This window comes from Miscanthus floridulus, chromosome 17 (genome assembly GCF_019320115.1).
Source record: "Miscanthus floridulus cultivar M001 chromosome 17, ASM1932011v1, whole genome shotgun sequence".
Lineage (NCBI taxonomy): Eukaryota > Viridiplantae > Streptophyta > Magnoliopsida > Poales > Poaceae > Miscanthus > Miscanthus floridulus.
In genome coordinates this window covers 55652291-55678333 of record NC_089596.1, presented here as the reverse complement: position 1 = coordinate 55678333, position 26043 = coordinate 55652291, and the positions used below count along the sequence as shown (strand labels likewise).

General features: G+C 47.0%; 1 long non-coding RNA gene across 1 annotated transcript; it reads right to left on the bottom strand.

Moving 5' to 3' along the window:
* Nucleotides 1-8113: 8113 nt before the first annotated feature.
* Nucleotides 8114-8975, bottom strand: LOC136515033 (uncharacterized). Its single transcript, XR_010773935.1, has 3 exons — nucleotides 8668-8975; nucleotides 8323-8439; nucleotides 8114-8248 (listed from the first exon to the last, which is right to left on the bottom strand). It is a non-coding gene; the product is annotated as an uncharacterized lncRNA (long non-coding RNA).
* Between the last annotated feature and the right edge of the window lie 17068 nt (nucleotides 8976-26043).

Genomic DNA, 26043 nt, shown 5'->3' with positions numbered 1-26043 from the left:
AAATCATGTTTAGCTTGTCATGTTGTGCCTCCAGCGGTGCCCTTGCCAATCATCAAGAACTTACATTCTGCTTTCTGCAAGGTGGCTGACTCCAACCTGACTGATGAAAAGCTTAAAGCAAAAGAGAAGCTGTCTGCACCAGGGGGCAAGTGCAATGCAGCCAACCAGAAGAGTCAGAGCCCATCTAGCAAAGCTAGTCCCATGGATGGACCCAAGAAGAAAAAGAAGAATTAAGGATCTTCTTGTGTCTTTGTTTTTTTGGTAGTGTGTTACATGCTAGTTAGTCAGGGCCCTTTATGTTTTGCTTTATGGATAATAATCTTAGATCTTGGAAAGTTCTCTGTTGGAACATCGGAGGTGTTATTTCAGACAAAAGTGGAACTCTGTTAGGGATAGGATGCTGTAATCACAGTGTGATGTTCCCTTGTGTTCAAGAAATCAAACATGAAAACTTTGATTCTCAGTGTTTAAGAAGCTTCTATCCCCCAGCTTTTGATTGTTATGAATTTCTTCCTTCGGTGGGTGCATTTGGCAGTCTCTTAGTGGACTAGAAGGGGTAATTGTAACTGAGTTATGTCCTTTCAGAATAATTACTCTCTCTCGATTGAAATGACTTCTCGCTTTGATAATTCCTCTTGGCTTTTGACCAACTTCTATTGATGTAGACATGGCCCGATCTTCCAATAGGTATGATAGCGTCGATTGATGGAGACTCAAAGTTTATGATCTAGGCTTCGAACCAAGGTTAAACCCCACAACCATTACACCACTGCTCCGTTGGTTATCAACCACGCGCAACGCGATTGACCTTGCCGAGAAGGCTTTCCTATAAGCAAATCAAGAACACAAGCAAGAACGAGTAAATGCAATCTGAAATTGCAAATAAATATGAGGCTTCTGAATATGAAGAGAAGTTCTAGTCTTTATTTGAATGGACTAATCGCCACATGCGAACAAGATCAAGAATAGGGGCACTAATTCACAACACGTGACCTAATCGGTACACTTGCAGCAAACAATAATGTCTGTTTCACGAGGAAAACAAGAACACAATAAAACTCAAACCCTAATGAGAGTGGCAGCGGCTAATTATAGAGTCTTGGGCATCACCCTTCCTGGATGCACCCCCAAATGGGCTCTAAGATGATACACGGCCCAACGGACCAAAAGACGTTGTCACAACACCCTGGCAGATTTTGGACGCTGAGTTGTTTCAATGATTTCCGTTGACTCCGGATGAGTTTTGACATAAAACCAAAGCCATTGGTTAGCTTATCAAATTAGCTTTCTAGGCATATATGGACTGTCGAAAACAGAGTCCGTATGCACCCTGGACGTTGATTTTACCCGGGACTGCTCCTAGATTCCAAGGTGAACTCAAACTTCATTTGGGCCTCCACCTTGGTGACTCGAACCGGATATGCTTTGGGCCTCCTTCTCAATTTGGACACCCTTGCTAATATGCTTGGCCTCCATGTGATTCTCCAAGCATGGTTGTATGCATGGTGGTCATGTCCTCATCATCCTCCCCTTCTTAATGAAAAGTCATCCTCGACGTCGATTGTACTTGAAGTCGATCTTGCACATCATGAAGACAAACGATTTTGCTAAAATAATGGGAATGGACGATGTCATGAGGAAGAATATGACCACATATCCAAATTTGCAGCATGTCGTTTCCTACAAACATGTAGTCTCCTCGATTGAAATGCACATGATCTTTGTCAATACCATCCTACAAAAAATTAGTACTAGCAAGAAACATATGCTCCCCTTCTTTGGATTTAACTTGTGTCCATAAAGCAAGACTAGAGGAATATGGCATGACAAAAGTATTGATTTTATGGTCCTCTAATTAATCACAATTTTGCCCAATAAAAGGAGAATTCAGATGTTGGGTGAAACTAATTACACAAACATCTAATTTCAACACAAGTGCAAAATGGTATTCATTTCCATGTGCTTCAGTATATGTTAGAGGGGGTATTTATAGAGGTCCTAGCCTTCGTAACTTGTGTACAAATAGCTATTTTGCCCCCCTATTTATTCAACACAACCCCTCTAAACTACAGGGGCGAAGTTGTCTTTTTACTCTTCGAGACTTCATTCTTCACGTCAGCTTATCAATTTCAAAGTTGCTTTCATCAAGGATGTCTTCGCATCCTCCAACTTGAGAGTTCTTGTATTGAATCGTGTTGACTTTACGCGTTCAACGAAGTCCAAAATCTATCTTTGCTCTTGAATCACTTCGACACTTTTGCTTATTTCGAGCGAAGTCAAAATTTCTCCTTTGCTCTTGAATCCTGCAAGCAAACTTTGACATAAAATTTTGATGGTCAACTCTGGACTTTCGGGGCTGTGTTTTCTGGCGAAGTCAAATCCCCAACATCATATTTGTACAAATGTAAACTCGTTGTACCATATATTGTCCTTTGTTGTTATATCTGCCAAAAGCAAGATATATCTGCCAAAAGCAAGATATGTATGTCTAGAGAACCATGGCAAATCAACATATGCATAAAGTTTCTCCTCCAAATAACTAAGATTACATAGAACATCAAATTCAATGTAACCCAAAGTATTTAAAGAAGACAACAATTTCAGCTAATCAACATCAGTAGCATTATGAATAACTTGTCTATTTTCAGTGCAAGTGCTCGATTTGAACCCACATATAGCATGATCATTCATTAATGGATGCATGGGTATAACAGAAATATCATCATACGTGTTATCTTTATCACAAGGAACATCAAGCAAATCTTCTTGTGACAAAGGTAAAATAAGCGAAGGTTTCACTAATATTTGCTCTATCATAGCATGATTGGTGGAAAAATTCAGCACATCAAGAGAACTCTCACCTTCCGTGAGTTTAGTTTCATGGGCGTTACCTTTGCTCTCATTGTCAAGAGTAATAGGTGATGGTTCCGAACTTTCACATGAGGCTGTGAGCACCTCATTTTCTGTCACATCATCCTCGCTCTTGTGTACACTGTCCTGCGAAAGATTAGGCATACCACAAGGAATAACAGTAGACTGATCTAGTTGATACATCTCATCATTTGAATTAATTATAGAAGATGGATTAACAAAAAATTCTCTCATAAGAATTTTCATATCATTCCATGTGTGAGGTTTATCTGAAGAACTTAAAGACTCCCACCAAGTTGATGTAGAATGTCTCAAAACACTAATTGCATTTTTAATCTTCCTCCGTTCACACATATAACATTGTGCAAAAATATTATCTATTTTAGTTTTCCACTCAATGTACTCATCAGCACCAATACCATCACAAGTATGCGGGGAAGAAAGAATAGATTAACTTGTGGGAGGAGATGTAGCAGCAATAGTGCGAATCTCATGCATCTTCGATGTCTCATATCGACGAGCATTGTAACCTGTCATTGTTAGCATCAAACAAGAAAACACACAAGTATGTATTTTCTTATCATCTATTAGGATGTGGTCAAGGAGTAAAGTCACACACTCTCAAGCGTCTTACCACGCGCTTGCAAGTGTTTTCACCAAAGCAATAGATGGTACAATCAGCGTCTGGTTGTTATACCGTTGTAACTTGAGTGTAACAGTTACAAAGGTGAACATGTACTTGATCAGAAGAAAGTGAAGCTTGGACATGCACAATATAGTAGCAAGGAATAACAATAATTTAATTCAGAAAATGTAAGATTGAAAAGAAGTCCTAAGCTAGTATATGTCGCGGCCTAAACTCGTGCTGGACCAAGCAACAATAGAACCTAGCACAATGACTCAAAGGATGCAAGCACTTCTGAATTTTTTTCACTTCAGTTTTTTTTTTTTTTTGCTCTTTCTTTTTTTATTCTTTCTTTTTTTGTTAGGTGCGGCTTTTCCTTCTTCTTTTTGTTTTGCACCTCTTTGCCTTTTTCTTTTTTAATCAGGAAGTGTCGCAAGAAGTTTACAATTATATCAAGGCACTAACTACGTGCACAGATCGTCCAGCTGCTGAACAATGGACTCCACAAAAAAAAAACGTGACAGTTGATAGCCGAACTTCTTTTGTTGTATGTTTCCTACAGCAGCTAGAATCGAAAATAATCAGAAAATCACAAGGACAGCTCAGCTTCCTTATCTAAGAAGCACGTTCAGCATAAGCCTTTTTATACGTGAAAACAAGGATCAGAAAAATATTTGTACTACGTGTCTCCCTCAACTTGACTTATTCTTTTCCCTCAATTTGCACACATAATAACCAAAAGATGCAAGCTTTGGCAAAAAGGAACAAACTTTCACCAAATTGAAGATACACGGTGGTGCACAAAAACACCAGTTCAATCGAATCGGGCAAGAACAAGACTAGACACGACGAACACAACGACGTGGCAAGGACGACCGTGTCTTTACAACATTGCCAGACCTAAACACGTTACTATTGCAGAGGTTCTTTCTAGGCCATCACCAAACCTATCTTGACAAAGAGATCTCCTTGGTCCCAAATTAGTAGCGTGGAACAATTTGTTGCCACGTATTGCTAATATAGAGTTGGCCCATAAACAAGATGAGTTTCGCTGGAATTTACATCCAAATGGAAAATTCTCGGTGAAGTCACATTATCAAGCATTATTACATAATATTGATATCCCAAACATTAACAAACTCATTTGGAAAATGAAAGCCCCACAAAAAATAAAATTTTCCTGTAGGTACCTACGACGAGGAGTTAGGATAACCTAGTAAAGCGCAATTGGCCTCGTAGTAAAACTTGTTGCTTTTGTCACAAAGAAGAGACAATTAAGCACTTGTTCTTTGACTGCCGGTTTGCTTGTTCAATTTGGTCTTTTATACATGTTGCGACAGGTCTTTTAAAACCCCACAATATAGGTCATATGTTCAATGGCTGGCTAAGAGGTGTCAACATAGATGTCAACCTTTTACTCCTGCTAGGAGGAGCTGCTGACTTTGTTGGTCTATTTGGCTCAGTAGGAATGATATTGTTTTTCAAAAGAAAATTTTGTTTCTCCTGTGCAGGTTATCTATTTGGTCAGCAGAAGCCGAATTTGCAGGATACAGTTATAACGGTATCACAAAAGTTGACGCAGGTGGCCAAGGATTTTTTTCTCCAGGCACATGGATGGCTGTCTAGTTTACGAATTGATAGTCATTAGATTGTGCCTAGATTTCTTTTCTTTCTTTGGTTGTATGCCTCATGCCAGGCAGAGGCCAGAAGTTGCCTTCTTTTGCTTTGTATCAACTCGATGTATTGCTTCTGAGGTTTTAATAAAAGCTTCCTTTATAAAAAATGCTCGGTATAGAAAAATTTCAAGCTCCATACGAAATGTGTTCAGCTCAACTAAAATAATATTGCAAGCTCGAGAAAACATTAAAGCTAAATCTCTACAACTAAATCATACGGATTATCAACATCTACCCGGCGGGTGGTTTTATCCCAGTAGAAAGTTGGGATCCTCAGTCAACCGTGATCCTCTCATATAGAGGGTGGGTGGTTTTATCCCAGTAGAAAATAAGTCCAAAAATGTGTTCTACAAGTTTTCCACATAAAAAGTAGATCAAAAACCGATTTGAAAACTAAACCGTCTCGGACTTCGCAAACAACCTGGCCTGGCTGGTTTGGAACCCAGCTAAGCTGGTTCTCATGGGCTCTAGGCACTCTGGCAGGCTCGAAAACAGGGGGCTTAGCCGACTCTGTCTAGTAGAACCGGCTTAGCCAGCTTAAGAGCCGACCTAGCCGGTTTTGTCTCGGGGCAGGCGTCATCTCCTCCTTTTTTTGCTTGTTTCTTTGTCGTTTGTTGCACAAAATATTTTCTAACACCTTTTTTATTAAACTAGATAGCGTGCCCGTGCGTTGCTATGGGAACCCTAAACTTTTGTACTAAAAACACACGGATCGCACGATAAGATAACAATACTGTAAAATTAAATACGCACGTTAATCTAAAAAGCAAAGTTCGTGAAATTAACGGTTACGCACAGCATGGCGTCGCAGACTCACAAACTGTATAGACCTTTCCGCATGACATGGGGGCTGTTGGCGTTCGCATTGCCTCATGTCATTGCGTTGCGGGTCAGCTCCGCCACGCGTGTGTCGCCATCTCCGTCACCTCCGTGGCACATCAGCTCCGCATGCCGCCTTCTCCGCCCGTTGCGTAGGCCACACCTCGCCTAGCTACGGGCTGCCGCAGCATCGACACCCTAGCCTCGCGCACGGGTTAGGACCGCGCCGGTAGCGACGGCGGCCCTGCACTTCTTGCTTTGTAGTGAGACATGGATTTCCTTCCTCGGTTATAGCCTCTTCCATCCTAGGATTCTTAGGAACTTCTTCAGATTCAATAGGACTAACACAACCAGATTCTTCACCTAACAGGAACTTCACTCAGTCATTCAGATAGGAAGAACATATGTATGATAAAGAGATAAAATACACATGTTGAAGATTGTACTTGTTATGGGTCTCAAGTACATCTCTTTGTGCTTCAGAACTGTCAATGCTATAATTGTATATTCAAATCCAGATTAGTGAAGTCTATCATATTGAACACACACATGCATTCTACAATGCTTATGAAATCTGATAGCATGTAAATCTGGTTGAGCTGTGGCACAATAAAGAAAATGAACTAATATTACTTGTTCATTTGTACAGCTAGCAAGCAAATTGAAGAATTTTATTGTGCCCATTTAACAGTCCATAACCGCTTAAGTTCAGTTAGCTGATATGGTCTTTCTAAAATGCAGGCTCATCCATCTTCATGGACCATGGTTAATGTTATTACAATTACAGTCAAATCTCTTTCTATAAAGTAGTAAAGGATATTAGCATGGACATATCTTGTTCCAAATACCTTGTGGATCTAACTGTACATCTGATGGATGCACTCGTAAAATGACCAAGGTCAGCAAACATTGCTTCACTGCCTGAAAAGTAGACCTGGTGATTAAATCCTAAATGGCAAACAGGTTATAAAAAACAGAAAGGGAAAGGTAAACATGATACATCACTCCACTGTCGTCGAAAGAAGCTATATCAGAGACATTGTTTAAAAATTCATATCGTGTTTTGAACATTTCTGTCGGCCCAACAATCTCATCCTCAGATGAGTTTTCTTCGATGCAAATAAAAGACATGAATTAAAGTCTCTGATATAGCTTGGGAATAAACTGTTGAATGTTTCCTGTACAACTCTCTACCCTGCAAATAAAAGACAATATGCATAAGCTAGCAGTCAGTAGATTTCAAGTGGCACACTGGCTAAAGGATGCAGCATTACGGCCATTACTTAGCCATGTACTTGTTGGTGAGAATTTATATAAATATAAAGAATGAAAAAGACGACAAGAAAGATTGACATTAGGCCAACTCTTTTTGATTCTTTACAAATACATCTGAAAGTTAACATGTGGGCTGTGGGCATCAAATCGAAACAACAAAAAGAATATGGATTCGACCATAAGTAGCATTTGCCCTCTTTTTTTTAAAAAAAAGAAAGGTACTGTAGAGTTACAGGATTGTCAATCTTATCAGCACCATCAATTTTTGACAATTGTAGAACTCAACCAAGACACCCATTGAAGTGCTACATCCCTAGCTCGCAACCCAATTAAGAGTAAGTTATCGCAAGCCTAGCTCCCCAGCCATTATTAAACTGCATGAAGGGCTCCAAAATGAAGACCACTATTTGAAAAAAGAGTAAATAATAATCCCAATCAACTAATTGTCTTAACTTCATTTTCTTGGTAAAAACAGTTTATGCAATTCAATAATAGTAAAAAACAGTTGGCTGCCGGAGACCCTGCGCATAGACATCTTGACATACAGATTCTCCAGCCCATCCAGCTCACCCTAGCATCCGCAGGGAGCACCTGAGCTGGTGCCACCACTTATTCCGCAACCGCCACCAGCCGTGGAGTCCTTGATTGACGAGTATCAATGCTGAATGAAAATATATTGCACACTATTTCAAGTATACAGACTCCTAATACTATTTATATTCAAATTCGAATTATGAATATCTGATGACTGATGATAGTGAAAAACTAAATTTATTGCACAACTAAATTAAATTTGCTGAATTCTAACAAACAACCATTAGTCTGAGAATTAAAACAAAAGGGCAATGGCGGCTACACTTACGTCAAGCAAGTCGGCGTCGATTCTGAACTTCCACGATGGCAGACCAATTCCGTCACCTGAGTTGTTGTCACTCAGGCCTTCTTGTCCAGCAGGATCGAACAAGAATACACCAGGAGCCATCTGCAGCAACACACGGCTTAGTACAGTTCCTCGTAGCAGTGTATCGAGAAATAAATCAAATAATGCACCAGAACCAGGATGCTTGCTGATGGATCTCGCTACCACGTGACTCCCTCAACCTTGTTGCCGCTGGATCCTATGGACCTCGCCCCGGTGGAGAGGGCATCGTAGAGGAGGACGGCGCCGGAGATCTTAATAGCAACGGTGAGGATAGGGAGAGGTAGAATGCAATCATATGAGCATGTTCCAATAGCACCTCATTCACACACGAACATGATTAAATAAAATTTGCATAATCTCAAATATGCAGCGATCATCTTATAGTAGTGTTTCTCATGATTATCATGAAATCTTTGGCTGAGTAAGGAAATTTAAGGAAAAAATTATCATCCAGAATAAGATGAAATCATAAACCGCACCTGATAAAGCAGTTGTAGTCGCCTTCTGTTAGCGCGGCATCGTCGAGGGCCCCTTCGCAGTCGTCCGACGGCGGTCGGCGTCGACGGTATGGCTGTCGGACGAGGAGGGGGCGTTCTGGCGGCGTCTGAGGGCCGAATTGGCGTCGTGGCGTCCGGCCGACGAGTGCCTGGCGTGCGGCGGCGGTGGGGCGTTGTGGTGTCCGGCGTCTTCTGCGGGGTGGCGTGGATTCGCGAGAGCGCACCATGAGAAGGACAGGAGGGCGCGTCGATGTTGACCTGGCGTCGATCGACGATCCGGTTTATGTGGAGATGAAAGATATCTGACCGAGCGAGAGAGGGGCACCGCATGATTGTTTCCTTCCATGCATATTATTGTTTCCTTCCATGCATGTGGCCTCAAGTGATCAATTTGTTTCCTTCAAAGCGGGCGGGGATCGCAGGGATGACAGTTTCTTTTTCTATCACGCGGGGTATCGTAGGGCCGTAAGGGAGGAGCGACCCCAAAAAAGTCGCACAAAAAATTGTCTTACTTTTGTTCTTTTTAGTTCTAGAAGATAATTGATAACATAGTCTAATTTCTACGTGCACACTTTTGGGTGTCAACAATCTCGTCAAGAAAACGAGGTTAATTTTGGACATTTAAGTAAGATATTCTCTTTTTCTGTGTAAGGCCTTTTTGGAACATGAGAATTTCTCTAGTTCTATATTTTCTTGTCAAATTGAATTAAGTTTATGAAATTTTATTACAACTTGTATTGTACATGAGATTCACGCGTCACACACCACCAAGTAGTTAGCCTGTACTACCTCTGTTTCCAAAGAGATGTAACTATGGTTAAAGTAATTCACGTTTGAGTGAGTTTCTAGTAAATAATATTATGACTCCAAATCAATTTATTATGAAAATACATTTCGTTATTAATCATGATAGAGGAATGCCAACAGGCTTAGATTCACTTAATAATGAGATTACAAGAGGGTTACATATAAATAGAGGATACAGGGTAGCCCAAAGGGCCAGGCCAGCCTGGAGGAGGTGGCATGTAAAGGTAGGAAATAAATACTCTAACACCCCCCGCAGTCGGAACATCGTTAGAACGAACGTTCAGACAGGAGCAAAAATCCATAAAAACAGAAGAAGAAAGGCCCTTGGTGAAGACATCGGCGAACTGCGACGTGGTGGGAATGTAAAGCACACGGACAGCCCCAAGGGCGACTCGTTCCTGGACGAAGTGAAGGTCGATTTCCACGTGCTTGGTACGCTGATGCTGAACGGGTTGGTGGAGAGGTAGACGGCACTGACGTTGTCGCAGTAGACGAGGCAGGCAGAATCCAGAGGGTGATGCAGCTCCTGTAGAAGTTGCCGCAGCCAGGAAGCTTTGGTGACGCCGTTGGCAACTACATGGTATTCGGCCTCGGCGCTCGACCATGAAACAGTGGGCTGGTGCTTGGACGACCAGGAGATGAGGCTGCCACCGAGGAAGACAGCATAATCGGAGGTGGAACGGCGGGTGTCAGGGCAGCCAGCCCAGTCAGCGTCGGTGTAGACGATGAGCTGAGTCAGGGCAGAGCGGGGAATGACAAGACCAAAGCCTATAGTGCCCTAAAGGTAGCGAAGAATCCGCTTGGCAGCAACAAGATGAACTTCCTAGGGATCATGCATGTGCAGGCAGACTTGTTGAACGGCGTACGCGATCTCAGGCCGGGTGAAAGTTAGGTACTGGAGAGCACCCACAAGGCTGCGATATGCTGTAGGATCATCAATAGAGGGGCCAGCATCAGCAGAGACTTTGGCATAAGTGTCAACAGGGGTGGAACAAGGCTTGCAGTCGCTCATGCCATGGCGAGCAAGAATGTTCAGAGTGTACTGACGCTGTGAGAGAAACAGAGTGTCCTTCTGTTGCTGAACTGCCACGCCAAGAAAATGGTGCAGGGAACCAAGATCCTTCATGGCAAATTCCTTCTTCAGTGCATCAATCACCCGGTATAAGAGCGGCTGAGAGGAGGCTGTAACAACAATATCATCCACATATAGGAGCAAGTAGACTGTCTCGGTGCCGCGATGATAGATGAAAAGGGAGGTGTCGAACTTGGCTTCAGTGAAACCCAGAGAGAGCAGATAAGAAGCGAACCGGCTGTACCATGCTTGTGGTGCCTGCTTCAAATTGTAGAGGGACTTGTCGAGCCTGCAGACGTGGTTGGGAAGAGCAGGATCGGCAAAACCAGTGGGCTGAGAGCAGTACACCGTTTCTGACAATGTCCCGTGAAGGAAAGCATTTTTCACATCAAGTTGATGGATCGGCCAGTCCCGAGAGTGAGCCAGAGTGAGGACAGTACGAACAATACCTGGCTTGACGACAGGGCTGAAGGTTTCATCGTAATCAACACCGGGGTGCTGTGTAAACCCATGAAGCACCCATCGAGCCTTGTATCTGTCTAGAGAGCCATCAGCATGAAACTTGTGTTTGAAAATCCATTTGCTAGTGACCACATTTGCCTTGGCAGGGTGAGGGACGAGATCCCAAGTGTGGTTGTCCAAGAGAGCAGCATATTCTTCTTCCATAGCCCGACGCCAATGGTTGATTGGAAAGAGCGTCACGACAGGACCGTGGTAGCGGGGATAGGGCCTCAGTGTGCAGAGCGAGATGAGGCTGCTGGTACCTAGATTTCCCATGGGTCGCCATGCCATGAGAATTGGCAACGGGAGGGATGGGAACAGTGCCTGCCAGAAGCGAAGGACCACTCTTGACATAGCGCGGTGGAGAGGGAATGATGTCGGAGCGTTGAGGAGGAGCTACAGCGAGGGGCTCCGGCGGCGAGCTGGGTGTCGGGGCACGCCGGGTGTAGACATGGATGATGGGCGGTTTGGGTGCCGGGGGCGCCTACATAGGGGGCGTCGTGGACACCGGTGCAAGGGCAGACGCCGTGGGCGTCTGCAGAGGGGGCATCGGGCGAAGCATGGTGAAGCTAGGTGGGGGAGACCGGGACATCGGTGTGCCTAGGGCAGGCACCGAGGCGACCGATGGCCGAGGCACGGTGAAACCCGATGGAGGTGGCCTGGACGCCGCGTGCCCAGTCCCGGCACCGGAGTGACTGATGGCATAGTGTGGCAGAACCACCCGGAATAGCGTTCTTACAGAGGCGCTCGTCTTCCACCAGACACTAAGCACCCCGAAAGCCACTACCACGAGCGGTATCCGTCGGGCACACCCAGAGGGAGAGCCCGAAAGATCCACATTTTTCCCCAAAGATCTAATAATGAAAACGAGTTACAACACAAGTCCATCTCATACATTAGAGTTTCTGAAAAGTACATTATTGCAATACCAAATACAGAGTGCGGAATGATAAACAGCGGAATATTAAAAGATAACATCTAGCGATAAGATAACGAGGATTCCGTCTGAGCCCACCAGATGGATCCTCCACACAAGGAACTCCTCAAGCATCACCTGCAACAGGGGTAAATAAACCCTGAGTACACAACGTACTCGCAAGACTTATCCGATCAGTGGGAATACTTTCCCGACTCCAAGGAATATGCTAGGCTTTATGGTTGCTGGTTCTCTTTTAGCAAAAAGCAATACTAATAGTGAGTCCTTATTGATACATTATTATCATCAGCCGGATTAAGTTTTCATCTAGTCAATCTATATAAGCACCTGTTCTACTTTCAAGCAAGGGTTGAGCAATCGATATTGTTCCTTCTCCTTTTTCACTTCTAGTTCTTACTACGGTGCTAAACCGCAGACAAGCCGTACCGGATAACCCGGCGATTCGCGAATCAATGTACCTAGCTGGGTGCCTCGAAGACACACGCCCCGCTTGTACCCCAGGCACAAGCAGGACTAACCCACCACTCTCCTATCCCGGGTGTCCAGGTCCCCGTCCAAACTTGGACTCCAAGCCCCCGCCTCTGAATCCCGGACTCAGGGCGGCGCAAGGACCTCCACCACCTCCTCTTCCCATCAGTCAGTCCGGAAAGAGCCAGATCCGCGACAACAGAGCAGCAAGTCTTCCCTGCGCCCATACCCAAGTATGTGCTCGGGACAATAATCTGTGACTTGCCTAGAGTCATATGCAACGACCGGTCCTTAATCGACACAGACAGGGAAAAGTGTAACCGGGCTATGCCCTGTTGGCCGCAGGACACAACCCCTCACACCCACCAGTACCAAATCCACATCCCTGTCCGGTCACCATTTTTCCTTTCCATTATTTCATCATGATATCATAGTGTAATCACCTATTTGCGAGTAATGGCAGGTTACTCACGCTACCGACATCCTGAGCATAGCAGCTACTCGACCTGCACTAGTAGGACTCATGGTGGATATATCTATGCATGTAGTTTTCATAAAATGCCTGATAACGTAAATGCATGTCATATAAATATATTCAGTGATCATTTAAAAATAGGGGTTATGCACCGGGGCTTGCCTTGAGCAGGTGCCGGGTCAGCAAAGTCAGCACCAACAGGCTCCTGGGCTTCCTCCTGTGCGAAGATCTCCTCCTCGTACTCCTCGATCACCTCGTCGTACTCCGGCTCGACGACGGGCACGAAGTCTACCAGCTCGTGATCTACATGCATGAAATGATGATGCAATGCTTAGGAATATAACAACAGCAACTCTTAAAATAAAAGTACATTGATTTAGCTACTAAGCTATGGATATCGACCACGGTACTAGGCTACCGATTGTCACCGATAACCATTTCGAAGTATCATTATTGTTATAGCAACTACAAGCTATTCTTACCCCTAATGCTAGTTTACGCTATATACGATAAAGCAAAGGCAATAGCTACTCTATCTAACAACTCGTTCTAAGGCTATAAAATTTACAGCAAGTACACGATATCCTAGTGAACCTACTGTAAAATTTTCAAAGATAAAAACTATTACCAATTTGCCACAATAATTCCTACAATTATTAATCTATATAATGCTAAGCTTGCTAATTAAAATTTATGAACCTATCATCATAATAGCTAACTGCAATCTAACTGTACTAATAAGTAGATTGTATTTTTGCGAACCCTAACGAACCTGGTTTCACTATTTTTGGACAACCATGCAATTTACTACTATTATCGAAGTTTAGCTTGAAACTAAATTGAATAAGCAGTAACAAATTCGCTGGAAATAACAAAACGAAACCTCACTCGCGGCCCCACACGGTCCGACACAGCCCAGCAGGCGGGCGCAGCCCAGCTCGGCGGGCACGGACGCGCGCAGGCCCAGCGCGGCAGCAGGCCGAGTAGCGGCGCGAGCGCAGGCGTGGCCCAGCGTGGGCACGGCCCAGCAGCGCGTGGGCGCGGTAAAGCGCGGCAACGCGTGCGCGACGCGGGCAGGCACGCGGGCGCGGCAGCGGCGGCAGCAGCGGCAGCGGCAGCGGGCCGAGCGCGCGTGGCAGGCCGGCCCACGGCGGGGCGCGGCACCAGCGCGAGCAGGCCCAGCTGCAGGCGCGTGCAGCGGCAGCGGGCGCGCGTGCGCGGCCCGCCAGCCAGCGGCAGCGCCGGCTGCACTTACCCCTGATCGTGCAGGCAAGGACAAAGAGGCGGCGGTGCCCTACCGCTACCCGGCAACTCCTCCAACAGCCGCTTACTATGGTCCATTCTGGCCAGCAAGGAACTCTGGCCTCTCAAAAGCGAAAATGAGAAAGTAGTGGAGAAGGTGGCTCGAAGCGAATGCCTCCTCGCCTTACCACTCCAAGAGCATTTATAGCCGCTAGGGGCACTCAAGGCAAACACGCATTCATTCACATTTGCTAACCACTTGGAGAACCCCGCAGAGCAGGTGAGGCGATTGGAGGAAAGGTAGAATGATGGTTGCCCATGCAATGGCTCAAGACAAGTAAGCTGCACACATCCCCACTCTTTTCATATCATTTCAATTTGTGCGTTCACGTTCCGCGGTGCACGATCGCTCGCGAGTGGGCGCCATTATGCCACGATGTGACCGAGGAGGCCCGCCGCCCCTTGAGATCATGTGTGGAGTGACCCACCGTGAACACAACCCCATGTCAAGCTTAGGAAACCCACTCTTGGGCCAGCCCTTAGAAGGGCTCAAGGCCACAAAAGGGATAGGGGCAGAGAGGAGATGGGCCCCTATGGCTCTAATCGGTGGTGCAGAGCCACACGACCATCTTTCTCTATGTCCAAGTCATCTGCTTGAAAGTCTCCTAGGTTGACCCCCTCTATGGGGGCGGCATCTTGCCCCTGGCCGCTACGGAGGTGGTTGGGGACCGATGTGATTGATGGCCAATGATTTATGGGACGTCTCTCGATGAGGCACAACCGAACTCCATGTCGATTGGGGAGGATATCGGGTCCCGCTCGGATTACCCATTGACCTCGACGAGGTGCACCACTCTGACCGCATGGTTATGGTGGACATGCCTCTCCCTACGTGGGGCAAAATCAAACCTGCCTGTAATGGGGCATCACGACCTCTCAAGGTTGGTAGGAGTGCCGAGAAATGGGAGTTGGGTCCCCGTGACCCCATAAAAGGGTCAAAACCAAGACCGAGACCCCTCCCGACACCCCTAGGTCTAAAGACCAAGGGCCAACTTTGAAGACTCACAAACCGTCAGAGGTCCAAGACCTCTCTGGAAGGGATTGGCAAAGCATATGGCCTGGGTAACGCAGTAAGTGACTTCCATATGAAGCGATGTGGAACCCAAAACTTGATCATGGCTCAGTCACATAGAAAAAGCAAAAAGGTCCAAGACCTATGAGCCAGAGCATGATCACAGAAAACCTCATGACCATGCAAGGAGAGGTTGAGAAAACATTTTCTCACGTTAAGCTGAATGTTGTGATCCTAGCCCCATGACTCGAGGGCTCACGATAGGCTCAAAAGAAAACCCAAATGCACAGAAAAGAGCGTTCTTTTCAATCAAATCCCTAAAAGTACAAGAGCGGTCGAGCCACTTGGAAATGTACCAAGTCATGACTCTGCTGCCTAGGTAGCATCGTTTGGGGTCCCTAGAGGCACCTGCTATGAATGTGGGAGGAAGAAGACGAGAAATCACTTCACCCCCTTCTCGTAGCATCACAACCTCTAGGGCAAAAAGGTGTGGGGAGGACGAGACAAGAGCATGATCAAGCCCACAAGCCATCACCATCATGCTTTGGAAAGTATGATGGGGATACCAAGGGATGACAACGTCTCCCCTAAACCACGACAACTCCCAGGAGTAGCCCGTGGGCTCTAGAAGCAATTGATTGTTGCCCTTGGTGCTTGTGTATTGGTGACCCAAAACCTACGGGTTCGGGGAACCACTAAAACCACGAGGGCTTGTGATTGGCCTGAAGACCGCCTCAATCCTTCCCTGCTCGTAAGATCCCTTCTAGCACCAATTGTCGAAGGGGCACCACTAGCTCTCAGGCACTACTGACAGGACAGGACGAGAACCACGTGGTTCTTCTCAAACTTTCCTCTCTCGTTCCTTCGCTCTCTTAGTAGGAAGGATGAGAGCGGTTTGTAGATACAGCCATGGGTGGTTTGAGCAAAAAGAAGGCACATATTTATAGGCCCAAGGGCAGACCAAATAGCCTAAAACTCCCACGCCGCGTGGCAAAACCACGGGAGGTCACGGCCAACGTTTGATGCCGTGTAGAGTCAGGAAAGTCTAGATCTACCCGAAGGAAGGGCTGGTGCAGCGTCGATGAGACCACACGGCCCCGCCTAGGTTATAGACCCCGATGCGCGACATGGTGACATGACATGGCTCAGCAATCACATACCATTTCGATAGGATGGGATGGGGCACAACGTCCAACTATCGTCCTGAATACACCAAGCCCACAAGGGGTCGGGTGACGAAGCTTGACAAAGCCACGACTATGGACCCACGCTCAATGTGCACGCCACTCAGTGCTTTCACTATCACTTCACAATCGAAAAAATGCTCGGGGGCTACTATCGGGGTTATAACCTCGGGGTGTCTCAAGGCACCATTTAGATAGCAAGCCATGAGGCCTGCAATGCACTAGCTAGCGAAGGCCCAAATGACCGAGGCCTAGTCAAGCCGAGCAAGCCAGGCCAGACGCAAGGTCCAAGGTTAGCCTTGACCTCTTCCTCCAGCCCTAGCTGCACGGCGTTTGCGAAGCACACGACCTCTCCCCATTATGACCATCGGAAGAGATAGGAAGAGGTCACATCCGGCGAAGGGCTCTAGCTTTGACAAAAGCGAGCACGCTGCACTAACCCCACAAGGACCAAGGGGACAATAGTCACCTCAATCCAGTCAAACACCAACCCTATGCCACGCTGCACGGACAAGACAACACCACCTCAAAGCAGTGATAACAGGTATGAAGATCACTGTAACACCCTGGTGTTACAATCTTGTTTAGCACCACGATTTATTCCTAAGAAAAACTATCGAGATGATTTTTCGGATTTTAAAATTTAAAAATCTAGCTTTTTGCATCAACAGTAAAATTGGAAAGTATATTTTAAAGCGTTGTTTGTGGTGAATTGTTCTGCGTAAAATAATCACATAATGCTTTAATGTTTTGTTTCATGGCTTGGTACAAGCATGAGCTACCGTGTCCGATGTTTTTAGGTGAGCGGCAGTCGCACCGAGCATTTAGACTACAACACGTCCTTGTTCTTTTCTCGCTCTTTCTCGTGTGCCTGCTTTTCAATGACTCCCGTTATCTCTTTGCCTGTCTTGTGCGGTCTCATCCTTGCATGCCTCAGTTGTCCGCTCTTGTCCTTCTCTCTTGTGTCGCGTCCAAAAATTTTAGGCGAGCGCCAGACGAGCAGGTACCCTACTACATCATTGAGTGTCCTGGCAGCAGCAGTACCCGCACTAGACGCAAGTGCACTCAACAAGCAGCAAGTACATGCACCCATGCTACCCTGCCGACCCTACACTGCTCTCGCTAGGCATGCCACTGCTGGCCGCATGGTGCCGTCCTTCCCTATCCCCCATGTCGCATCTATGAAATGGTGCCCTTTCGCCCGCACGCAAGAGCATGAGTCCAGTTCTTGCTTTTTCCCCTTTCTTTTTCTATTGCTGCTCCTCACATTGCTTGCGTGCGTCTTGCATGCCGATGTGGCTGCATCTCTGCTGCCTACGCTAGTCCATGCCCGCTGGTAGTGCGCACCGTGAGCGCGCGCGCAAGTCGTCGCTGCCATGCCGCATCCGGCCACCTGCGCCCTTGTCTTGCTTTTCCTCCCATGCCACACGCCAATGCCCTGTCACCGCCTTTGGCGCACCGTGCAGTGCACGCGCCCCTTCAACCCCAGCCATGCTGGACCGCTCCACCTTGTAGCCACAGCGCCACCATCGTCGGCGTTGCCCCTGCCTTCATGTACGAGTGCTCTGCGCACCAGCGCAGCCGCGCTCCCTCTCCCTCTGCTGGACATGCTGTCGCGCCGCACCTCCCTCCTGCCGGTGCCGGCTCTCCCCAGCACAAGCTCACGCGAGCACCATGGCTCGCTCTGGACAACTGCTACTTCCAAGCGCCCGAGCCCACGTGAGTCTTCATCCTGCTCCACATGCCATAGCCCTTCCCCGCTCCTCACCGGCGATGAGCGCCTGGCCGGACGTGACTCGGCCGCTGCCCTCCCGACGCCCATGCCTGCATCTCGGTGTCAGCATCACCATGGCTACGCCCATCGTCGTCGGCCCCATTGTGAGCGCTGCTCCTCCTCGCCGAGTCTCCATGGCCGTGCTCTCATCGCTTGACCACCGCAGTGCCTCACATACATCTGCACCATGCTCATGGCCACCTTGGCTGTCCGGTCAGGCGACTCACCCGCCCGTCGCCGGTCCTCCCTGCGCGACCGCGAGCGAGCATCGCCCTCCATTCCCGCGTTGGGCTGCCGCCCTGTCTGTGCCTCCCGTGCAGCCGCACCGTGGCCCGCTGATCCGGGCGCCCTTCAGCTAGACCGCAGCAGCCATGCTACCCTTCCACGTCGCCCCGCACCATCACCTCGCCACGCCATCCCGGAGCCAGCAGCACCGCCGGTGCTGCTGTTGATGCCGTCCTGTGTCTCCTCTGCTCCCCTCTATGAAGAAGATGTTGTGAAGGGTATAAGTCCAACCACAAACTTTATACAGGGTCCCTATTGCAAGATACTAGACTCACATAAATGGTACATTAGTATCACGGATTAATTTAAGGAAAACATGGGGGCCTTCTTGCAAATTCACCACCGCGCCACTGTGCATCTGGGCCACGCATCCAGTTGGGCCACCCTGCGCCCCACGCCTAGGCCGCGTGTGCGTGCTGTGCGCTTAGGCCACGCCCTCTCTGCGCGTGGGCCATCCGCTTTGGTTGTTGTGCCGCCGGTCATGCGCACCTCCTGGGCCGCTGGCCGCACGACGCCTTGGGCCTCTAGCCGGCCTATGTTTGTGCTGCTAGATCACCGCGTCTGTGTGGGCCGCCGGCTTCCAGTGGACCGCGAGCACTCACTAGCCCGTTTCGATTTCTAGAGCGATTTATAATTTAGCTTATAAAGTAAACTTGTAAAATCAATATAAAATTGTGTAGGTGTCCAAAAATGGTAAAACCAATTTTGTTAGTCTCCTAAAATCATGAGCTACCTATTAATATAGTTTGTTCACATAGTTTGATAATGTTTTTGGGACCCATATAATTAAATTAAGATACTTAATATTATAAAAATATAAACTTGTAGGAATTGTTGTGATCAATTGGTTATAGTGTTAAATCTGAAATTGGTACAGTAGGCTCCTAGAAATGTTAGGTACTCGCTGTAATTTTTGTAGCTCTAGAATAATTAGTTTGCTAGATATATAATGATGTCCTATTCGAATAAAGATTAAGATGATAGAATCAAATAACGAAACACCTTGCTTTATATAACTAAAATAATTGTGGGGAAATAATGTCTTATTCGACAACGTGTATATATAGCCTAAGTACGGTTGTCGTTAGAATTAGCCTGTTAACTCGAGAGGCGTACGTTGTATTTTACAGGTCGTGATTGCAGTCAATTAATTATATCTTTGCATTGCATTACATTGCATATCATAATAGGGACATCGATGGATCACGGAGTCATCGGGAGTGCTGGAGAAATGGTGCTTTTGGGGATCATGTCGCCATGATGGAAAGCTAACTTCTGATTATATTTTTCCCAGGCAAGCCCCGGTGCATAACCCCTACTTTTCTGCAGTTTAAATTATATTTGTGCATTAAGTTTTGAGGAGTTGAATGAAACCCACTTGCATATATATCTTTATCCTATGAGTCTTACTAGTATGACAGGATCGTGTAGAATGCTATGCTACAGGACTCCTGTAGAAGTCGAGTGATTGCCTGTCACTCGCGACAGATAGGAAATATATTACTGTATTATTATCACTTGAAAAATATAAATGGTGGAAAGGAAAAATGGTGACCGAGCAGGGATATGGTTTGGGTATTGGTGGGTGTAAGAGGTTGTGTCGCCGTGGACTCGGGGCATAGCCTGGTTACACTGTTTTCCCTGTCTGGTCGGTTAAGGACCGATCGTTGCATAAGCCATCGAGGCAAGTCACAGACTTATTATCCTGAGCACATACTTGGGTATGGGCTCTTGGAAGACTTGTTGCTCTCTTGTCGCAGATCCGGCTCTTTTCGGACCGACTGTTAGGGTTTTATTTTGGTGAAGGAGGTCCTTGCACCGCATTGAGTCCGGAACTCAGGGGCGAGGGCTTGGAGTCCCAGTTTGGACGGGGACCTGGACACCTGGGATAGGAGAGTGATGGGTTGGTCCTGCTTGTGCCCTGGGTATAAGTGGGGCATGTGTTTTTGGGGTACCCAGCTGGGGGCATTGATTCGCGAATCGCCGCATGATCCGGTACAGCTTGTTTCATGTCTAGCACCATATTTAGAACTGAAAGATGAAAGATAGAATGGAAAGAGGAAATCTAATTGCTTACAAATTGCTTGAAAGTAGCACATGTGCTTACATAGCATGGTTGGTTAATGAACCAATGCACTGCTAATAAAAAATCAAATATAAGGACACACCTTTAGTAACGCTTCCTGTAGATGCAATAAACCCACAAGCCAGAGAGCCTTGCATATCCTTGGAGTCTTTTCTTTCCTCCTGTCGAGTAAGTCTTGCTGAGTACAATTGAGTACTCAGGGTTTTATTCCCCCTGTTGCAGGTGACAGGTGGATGCTAGAACTGACCCTTGTGTGTGGATACCTCCTGGTGGGCTCAGCGAGGATTCCTTTACGCTGTGATCATAGTTGTTATTTATAACTCTTACCAAATGCTTTTATAAATGAAAGTTTCATAATCTGTTGTCATAGTTTATATATCAATACTTCATCATGTCATGATTAGATATTCATTTCTGCTGTAATTCTGATCACATGTTTATATTCCGCTGTTTAATTAAATTGTTCATAACTCTGATAATATGAATTCATTCCGCTGTTATATTAATAAATGTTATACTCTGATGTTGTATTAAAAGTGATGTAAGAAATGGTTCAGAATGATGTAAGCGTTATTCTCTCATTTGTGATCCTGATGGCAAAAATATAGATTTTTGGGTTCTCCCCTGGGGTGTGCTCGACGGAACCAAGTAATCTAGTGTTCTCCCTTGAGTGCTTAGTGTCTAATGGAAGACAAGCACTCCTATGAGGCATTGATTAGGCGGTTCTGCCACAGGTGGTATTAGAGCGCAAATGAGGAAATAAGGCTTCGAAAACCTTTTCTAAACTAAAATTTAACAACCCATTTTTGCAAAAAGTTAGGACGTTTGTATGTGAAGTTATATAAGTAGCCCTATTACTATGGTTATGTATCCAAGATAGATGGCACTCTGCTAACTTAGGTAGGCTTCATCAAGTTTTCTGCAGGTACACTGACTCGAGCATAGTCCGATAGTATCGACTAGTTATAGGGAGAGAATGATGTGCCAAAAATCTAAGAACGGTTGCCCTATATGTTGGCAACAATGAAAGGATGTATAGGACGTGCATTCATGCATATCATGTTTGTGCATTGTAGCGTCCGTATTGCTTCTAGATACACCATACATAGGTGTCATGCGTGTCGTATTGTGCACGACTGGCTCGTTCCTGTTTTAGAGTTAGGACAGCACTGTGGCTTCGTGTTTTGTGTTCACCCGTGGTTCATGCCTGTCGTGACCCATGTCTCCCCGCACCTCTTTTCTACACTCTTGTCGGACCCTTACCCTGTGGTTGTACTAGTCAGTAATGGCATCGCACATCGCTCGCCTCGAACGCGCGAATTTGGTCAATTCATTCGTAGTGATCTCACGCGGGAACCCTAGTGAACCGTGCTAGGACCACTGAACGCTCCACCTTTATAAGAAGAGCCTAACTTAGCTATTGGTATCACCACTCGGCGCACTTTAGCTCGCTTAGCTTTTCCTTTGAGCTAGCTTTTCGCTCAGCCTTCCTTGCAACCACCGCCAGAGATGGCAGGAGCCTAGGTTAGTACTTACTGCCTGAACGTTGAGGGCTTTCCTAGAATCCTGCATGCCACCCTGCAAAAGCTTAGAGTTAGAGCTCGTCCTGAGTATGAGGTTCGTGAGTATGAGGAGCATGGCATTGAGCAGTGTGAGGTTACCGTCTACATCGGGAAGAGTGAGGAGTTCCCCGACCTCACTAAAGCCTAGAGTGTGACCGCAACCAGGTTTTGCTTCATCAACACCTACCAGGTTGTGGCCCACAAAGCCTTGTGGTACCTCTGCTAGATCTATGAGGAGCCCATTGCCCATACCCCCATGAGGTTCTTTCCACCCTTGGACAAGAATCAGCGGGTATGGAGGGCTCGCATGGAGGCTTTACAAGGGCAGGATGCGCAAGAGGACAATCCTACCATGGCGCACTTGACCACGTACCTGCTTGCTCTAGATGAGCAGTATGACCGGCAAGCCCTGGAGCTAGGGGCATGCCTTCAGCGCGTCGAGGAAGCCAAGATCTTCAATCGGATGCTCCAAGTGCAGCTCGCCGAAGCGCATGCTAGTGCTATAGCTGCTGAGAGTCGGGAGGCTACCATAGAGGAAGCTTTGAAGGAGGCTGAAGATCGGCATGTCCATCAGCTAGGTGAGGCCTATCTGTTCACTAGGGCCAGGTGGAGGACACTAGCTGTTGATAGGTAGGATGCCCCGATCTTGGAGGGGATCCCTATCCACTTGCCTAGAAGGAGAACCGGTGATGTAGAACTGCCAGCACCTCCACCGTCGGAAGTGTTAGAAGCAGAACCCTTGGTTCCTCTCACTCAGCCATTGTCACGAGAAGATGTAGATTAGTTGCCTTGTAATGCTATACCCATAGTAGTAGTGCTTTTCGTCGCTGTCCTCCATATGGTACTGTTGTCGTTGTTGTCTTCCGTAGTTGTTGAGATCATCCGACCGTAGGTGAATGTCATGTCGTGAATGGGAGCCTAAATGCCTGTTCGTTGTACCCATATAAGACCATTGGAAATGCATCATGTTTATTTTGCTGTGTTTATTGCGTTCATCTACCTTAAGTTTTGTTAGGCGTGCTTAAATTTTTCAAGGACAACGTTAAGAGGGTTACAAGAGAAGTTGACATTCAGATGCTAGCAGATCAGTCATGATTGGATAGTATTGGACACTGTATCGACTAATTGTGGATGTCCCAGTAGAACACTTAAATCTCTTTAAAACAAATCTGTCGTTGGATTTGAATTCCTTGTCCCTTGTTGTGAAGGGAATCCTTGTCGTTTGAATTTTCCCTTGCAATACTCCCCTTACTCTGTGGTCTATGACCCCACCGCCTTCATGGCGTGCAAGTTGGTAATAGTTGCCTGGTTAAAAGCTTATGGTGCCATGATGAAACCGAGGGCTCCCTGTGGAACAACTGCCACATGGTGACGCTGCTCGGCACATGCTGGTATTGAGGTTGTTGACCAAGTACCTTTACCAAGTTACACCGCCATACCGCTTTTGCTACAAATAATTTCCTTGGAAATGTTTAGGTGTTCAAACGGGAAATCCACAACGAGTTGATGACATAGTGTTTTCTCTAAGTAAACAAAAAGGAGGTGGTTTTAGAGAAAGAAAGTATGGCATGATCTGAGTCTACATGAAAGACGGATGTGGTCGAGTAAAGGAAAGCAAAAGGAGACTAGTAAGGAAAGTTAGCAGTGGATAGTCGGGAGTAATTAAGAAGTCTCAGTGGATGTCATGTCTCAAGCCTGTGTTTTGTTGACCGCGCTACGCATGCTGGGTCATTTCGCTGCATGCCCTACGAACGCTGTCTGTATCGGGCTCCTAGCTCCCTATTTTCGCGTGGCCATAGCATCGTGTTGTGCTCATCGTCTTTGTGCATAGTGCATTTCTCCTTTTCCCAGCATCCAATCGACTCTCGACTCTCATGCCTCATCCCTCATACCAGACCCCCTTCCCTCTCCTTTCTTTCTTCTTTTGGTGACACGTTCGCCACACGCTGGCCTCATCGAGTGGACCTCCCCTGTTTCTCTCCTTTATTTTTCCCCCTACCGTTCGCGTTGGAAGCGCACCCTGTCTCTGACCTTATCTCCACAACATGCACCATCTATGTATCCCATCCCCGTCGCATCCGCTTCTGGTGTGTTGCGCCCCACCTCCGTTCACCCCTATAAAATACCCTTGGTCCTTGCTTTTCTTCTTCGTCCCCATTCTCCTCGCATCCAGAGTAGAGCTATGAAACTCAGTCCACATTGTGAAGCTAGGTTTGTCAGTCTGAGGTGATGGTGTAATCTGAGGAGAAGAAAGGATCTGGTTCGTTGAAAAAGTTCAAGTTCCCTTTTGGGTAGTCAATCTTAGGGTTCATGATGTTTTACTTCTCAGTCGACTGTTTCTGGATCTATTGGTGCTACGCCATGTTTTGGATAATCATCTTCTGGTTGTTTCTCCATTGCCCTCATCTATCTCGACTTCTGGAGTAGGTCTCAGTTGTACTAGGTTGCCCTTAACCATGTATCCCTAGATCCCCGTGTCATTTAGTATTCAAAGTCGTGTAATCTTTCGTGTAATCCCTGATCTACGAAATGTAATCGCGTTTCCCCTTTTCTGGTTCGAGCTTCGAATCTCAGGACGAGATTCTTTTTAAGGGGGGTTGGTTGTAACACCCCGGTGTTACGATCTTGTTTAGCACCGCGATTTAGGCCTAAGAAAAACTATCGAGACGATTTTTCAGATTTTAAAATTTAAAAATCCAGCTTTTCACGTCAATAGTAAAATCAGAAAGTATATTTTAAAGCGTTGTTTGTGGTGAATTGTTTTGCATAAAATAATTGCATAACGATTTAATGTTTTGTTTCATGGCTTGGTACGAGTATGAGCTACCATGTCCGATGTTTTTAGGTGAGCGGCAGTCGCACCGAGCATTTAGACTACAACACGTCCTTGTTCTTTTCTCGCTCTTTGTCGAGCGCCTGCTTTTCAATGACTCTCGTTATCTCTTTGCCTGTCTTGCATGGTCTCATCCTTTCCAACCTCAGTTGTCCGCTCTTGCCCTTCTCTCTTGTGTCGTGTCTGAAAATTTTAGGCGAGCGCCAGACGAGCAGGTACCCTGCTGCATCATTGAGTGTCCTGGCAGCAGCAGTACCCGCACTAGACGCTAGTGCATTCAGCAAGCAGCAAGTACATGCACCCATGTTGCCTTGCTGACCCTGCACTGCTCTCGCTAGGCACGCCACTGCTGGCCACGTGGTGCCGTCCTTCCCTGTCCCCCACGTCGCATCTATGAAATGGTGCCCTTTCGCCCACACGCAAGAGCACGAGTCTAGTTCTTGCTTTTTCCCCTTTCTTTTTCCATTGTTGCTCCTCGCGTTGCTTGCACGCATCTTGCACGCCGATGCGGCCGCATCTCTGCTGCCCACGCTGGTCCACGCCCGCTGGCAGTGCGCACCCCAAGCACCGCGCAAGTCCTCAATGTCGTGCCTCATCCGGCCACCCACGCCCTTGTCTTGCTTTTCCTCCCATGCCGCACGCCGGTGCCCCGTCGCCGCCTTTGGCGCACCAAACAGCGCGCGTGCCCCTTCAGCCCCAGCCGCGCTGGACCGCTCCACCTCGTAGTCGCAGCGCCTCCATCATCGGTGTTGCCCCTGCTTTCGCGTACGAGTGCTCTGCGCACCAGCGCAGCCGCAGTCCCTCTCCCTCTACTGGACATGCCGCCGTGCCGTGCCTCCCTCCCTCGAGTGTCGGTTCTCCCCAGCACAAGCTCACGCAAGCACCACAGCTCACTCTAGACAGCTACTACTTCCAAGCGCCCGAGCCCACATGCATCTTCATCCTACTCCCCGTGCCACAGCCTTCCCCGCTCCTTGCCGGCGCTGAGCGCCCAGCCGAACACGACTTGGTCGCTGCCCTCTCGACGCCCATGCCTGCATCTCGATGTCAACACCGCCAT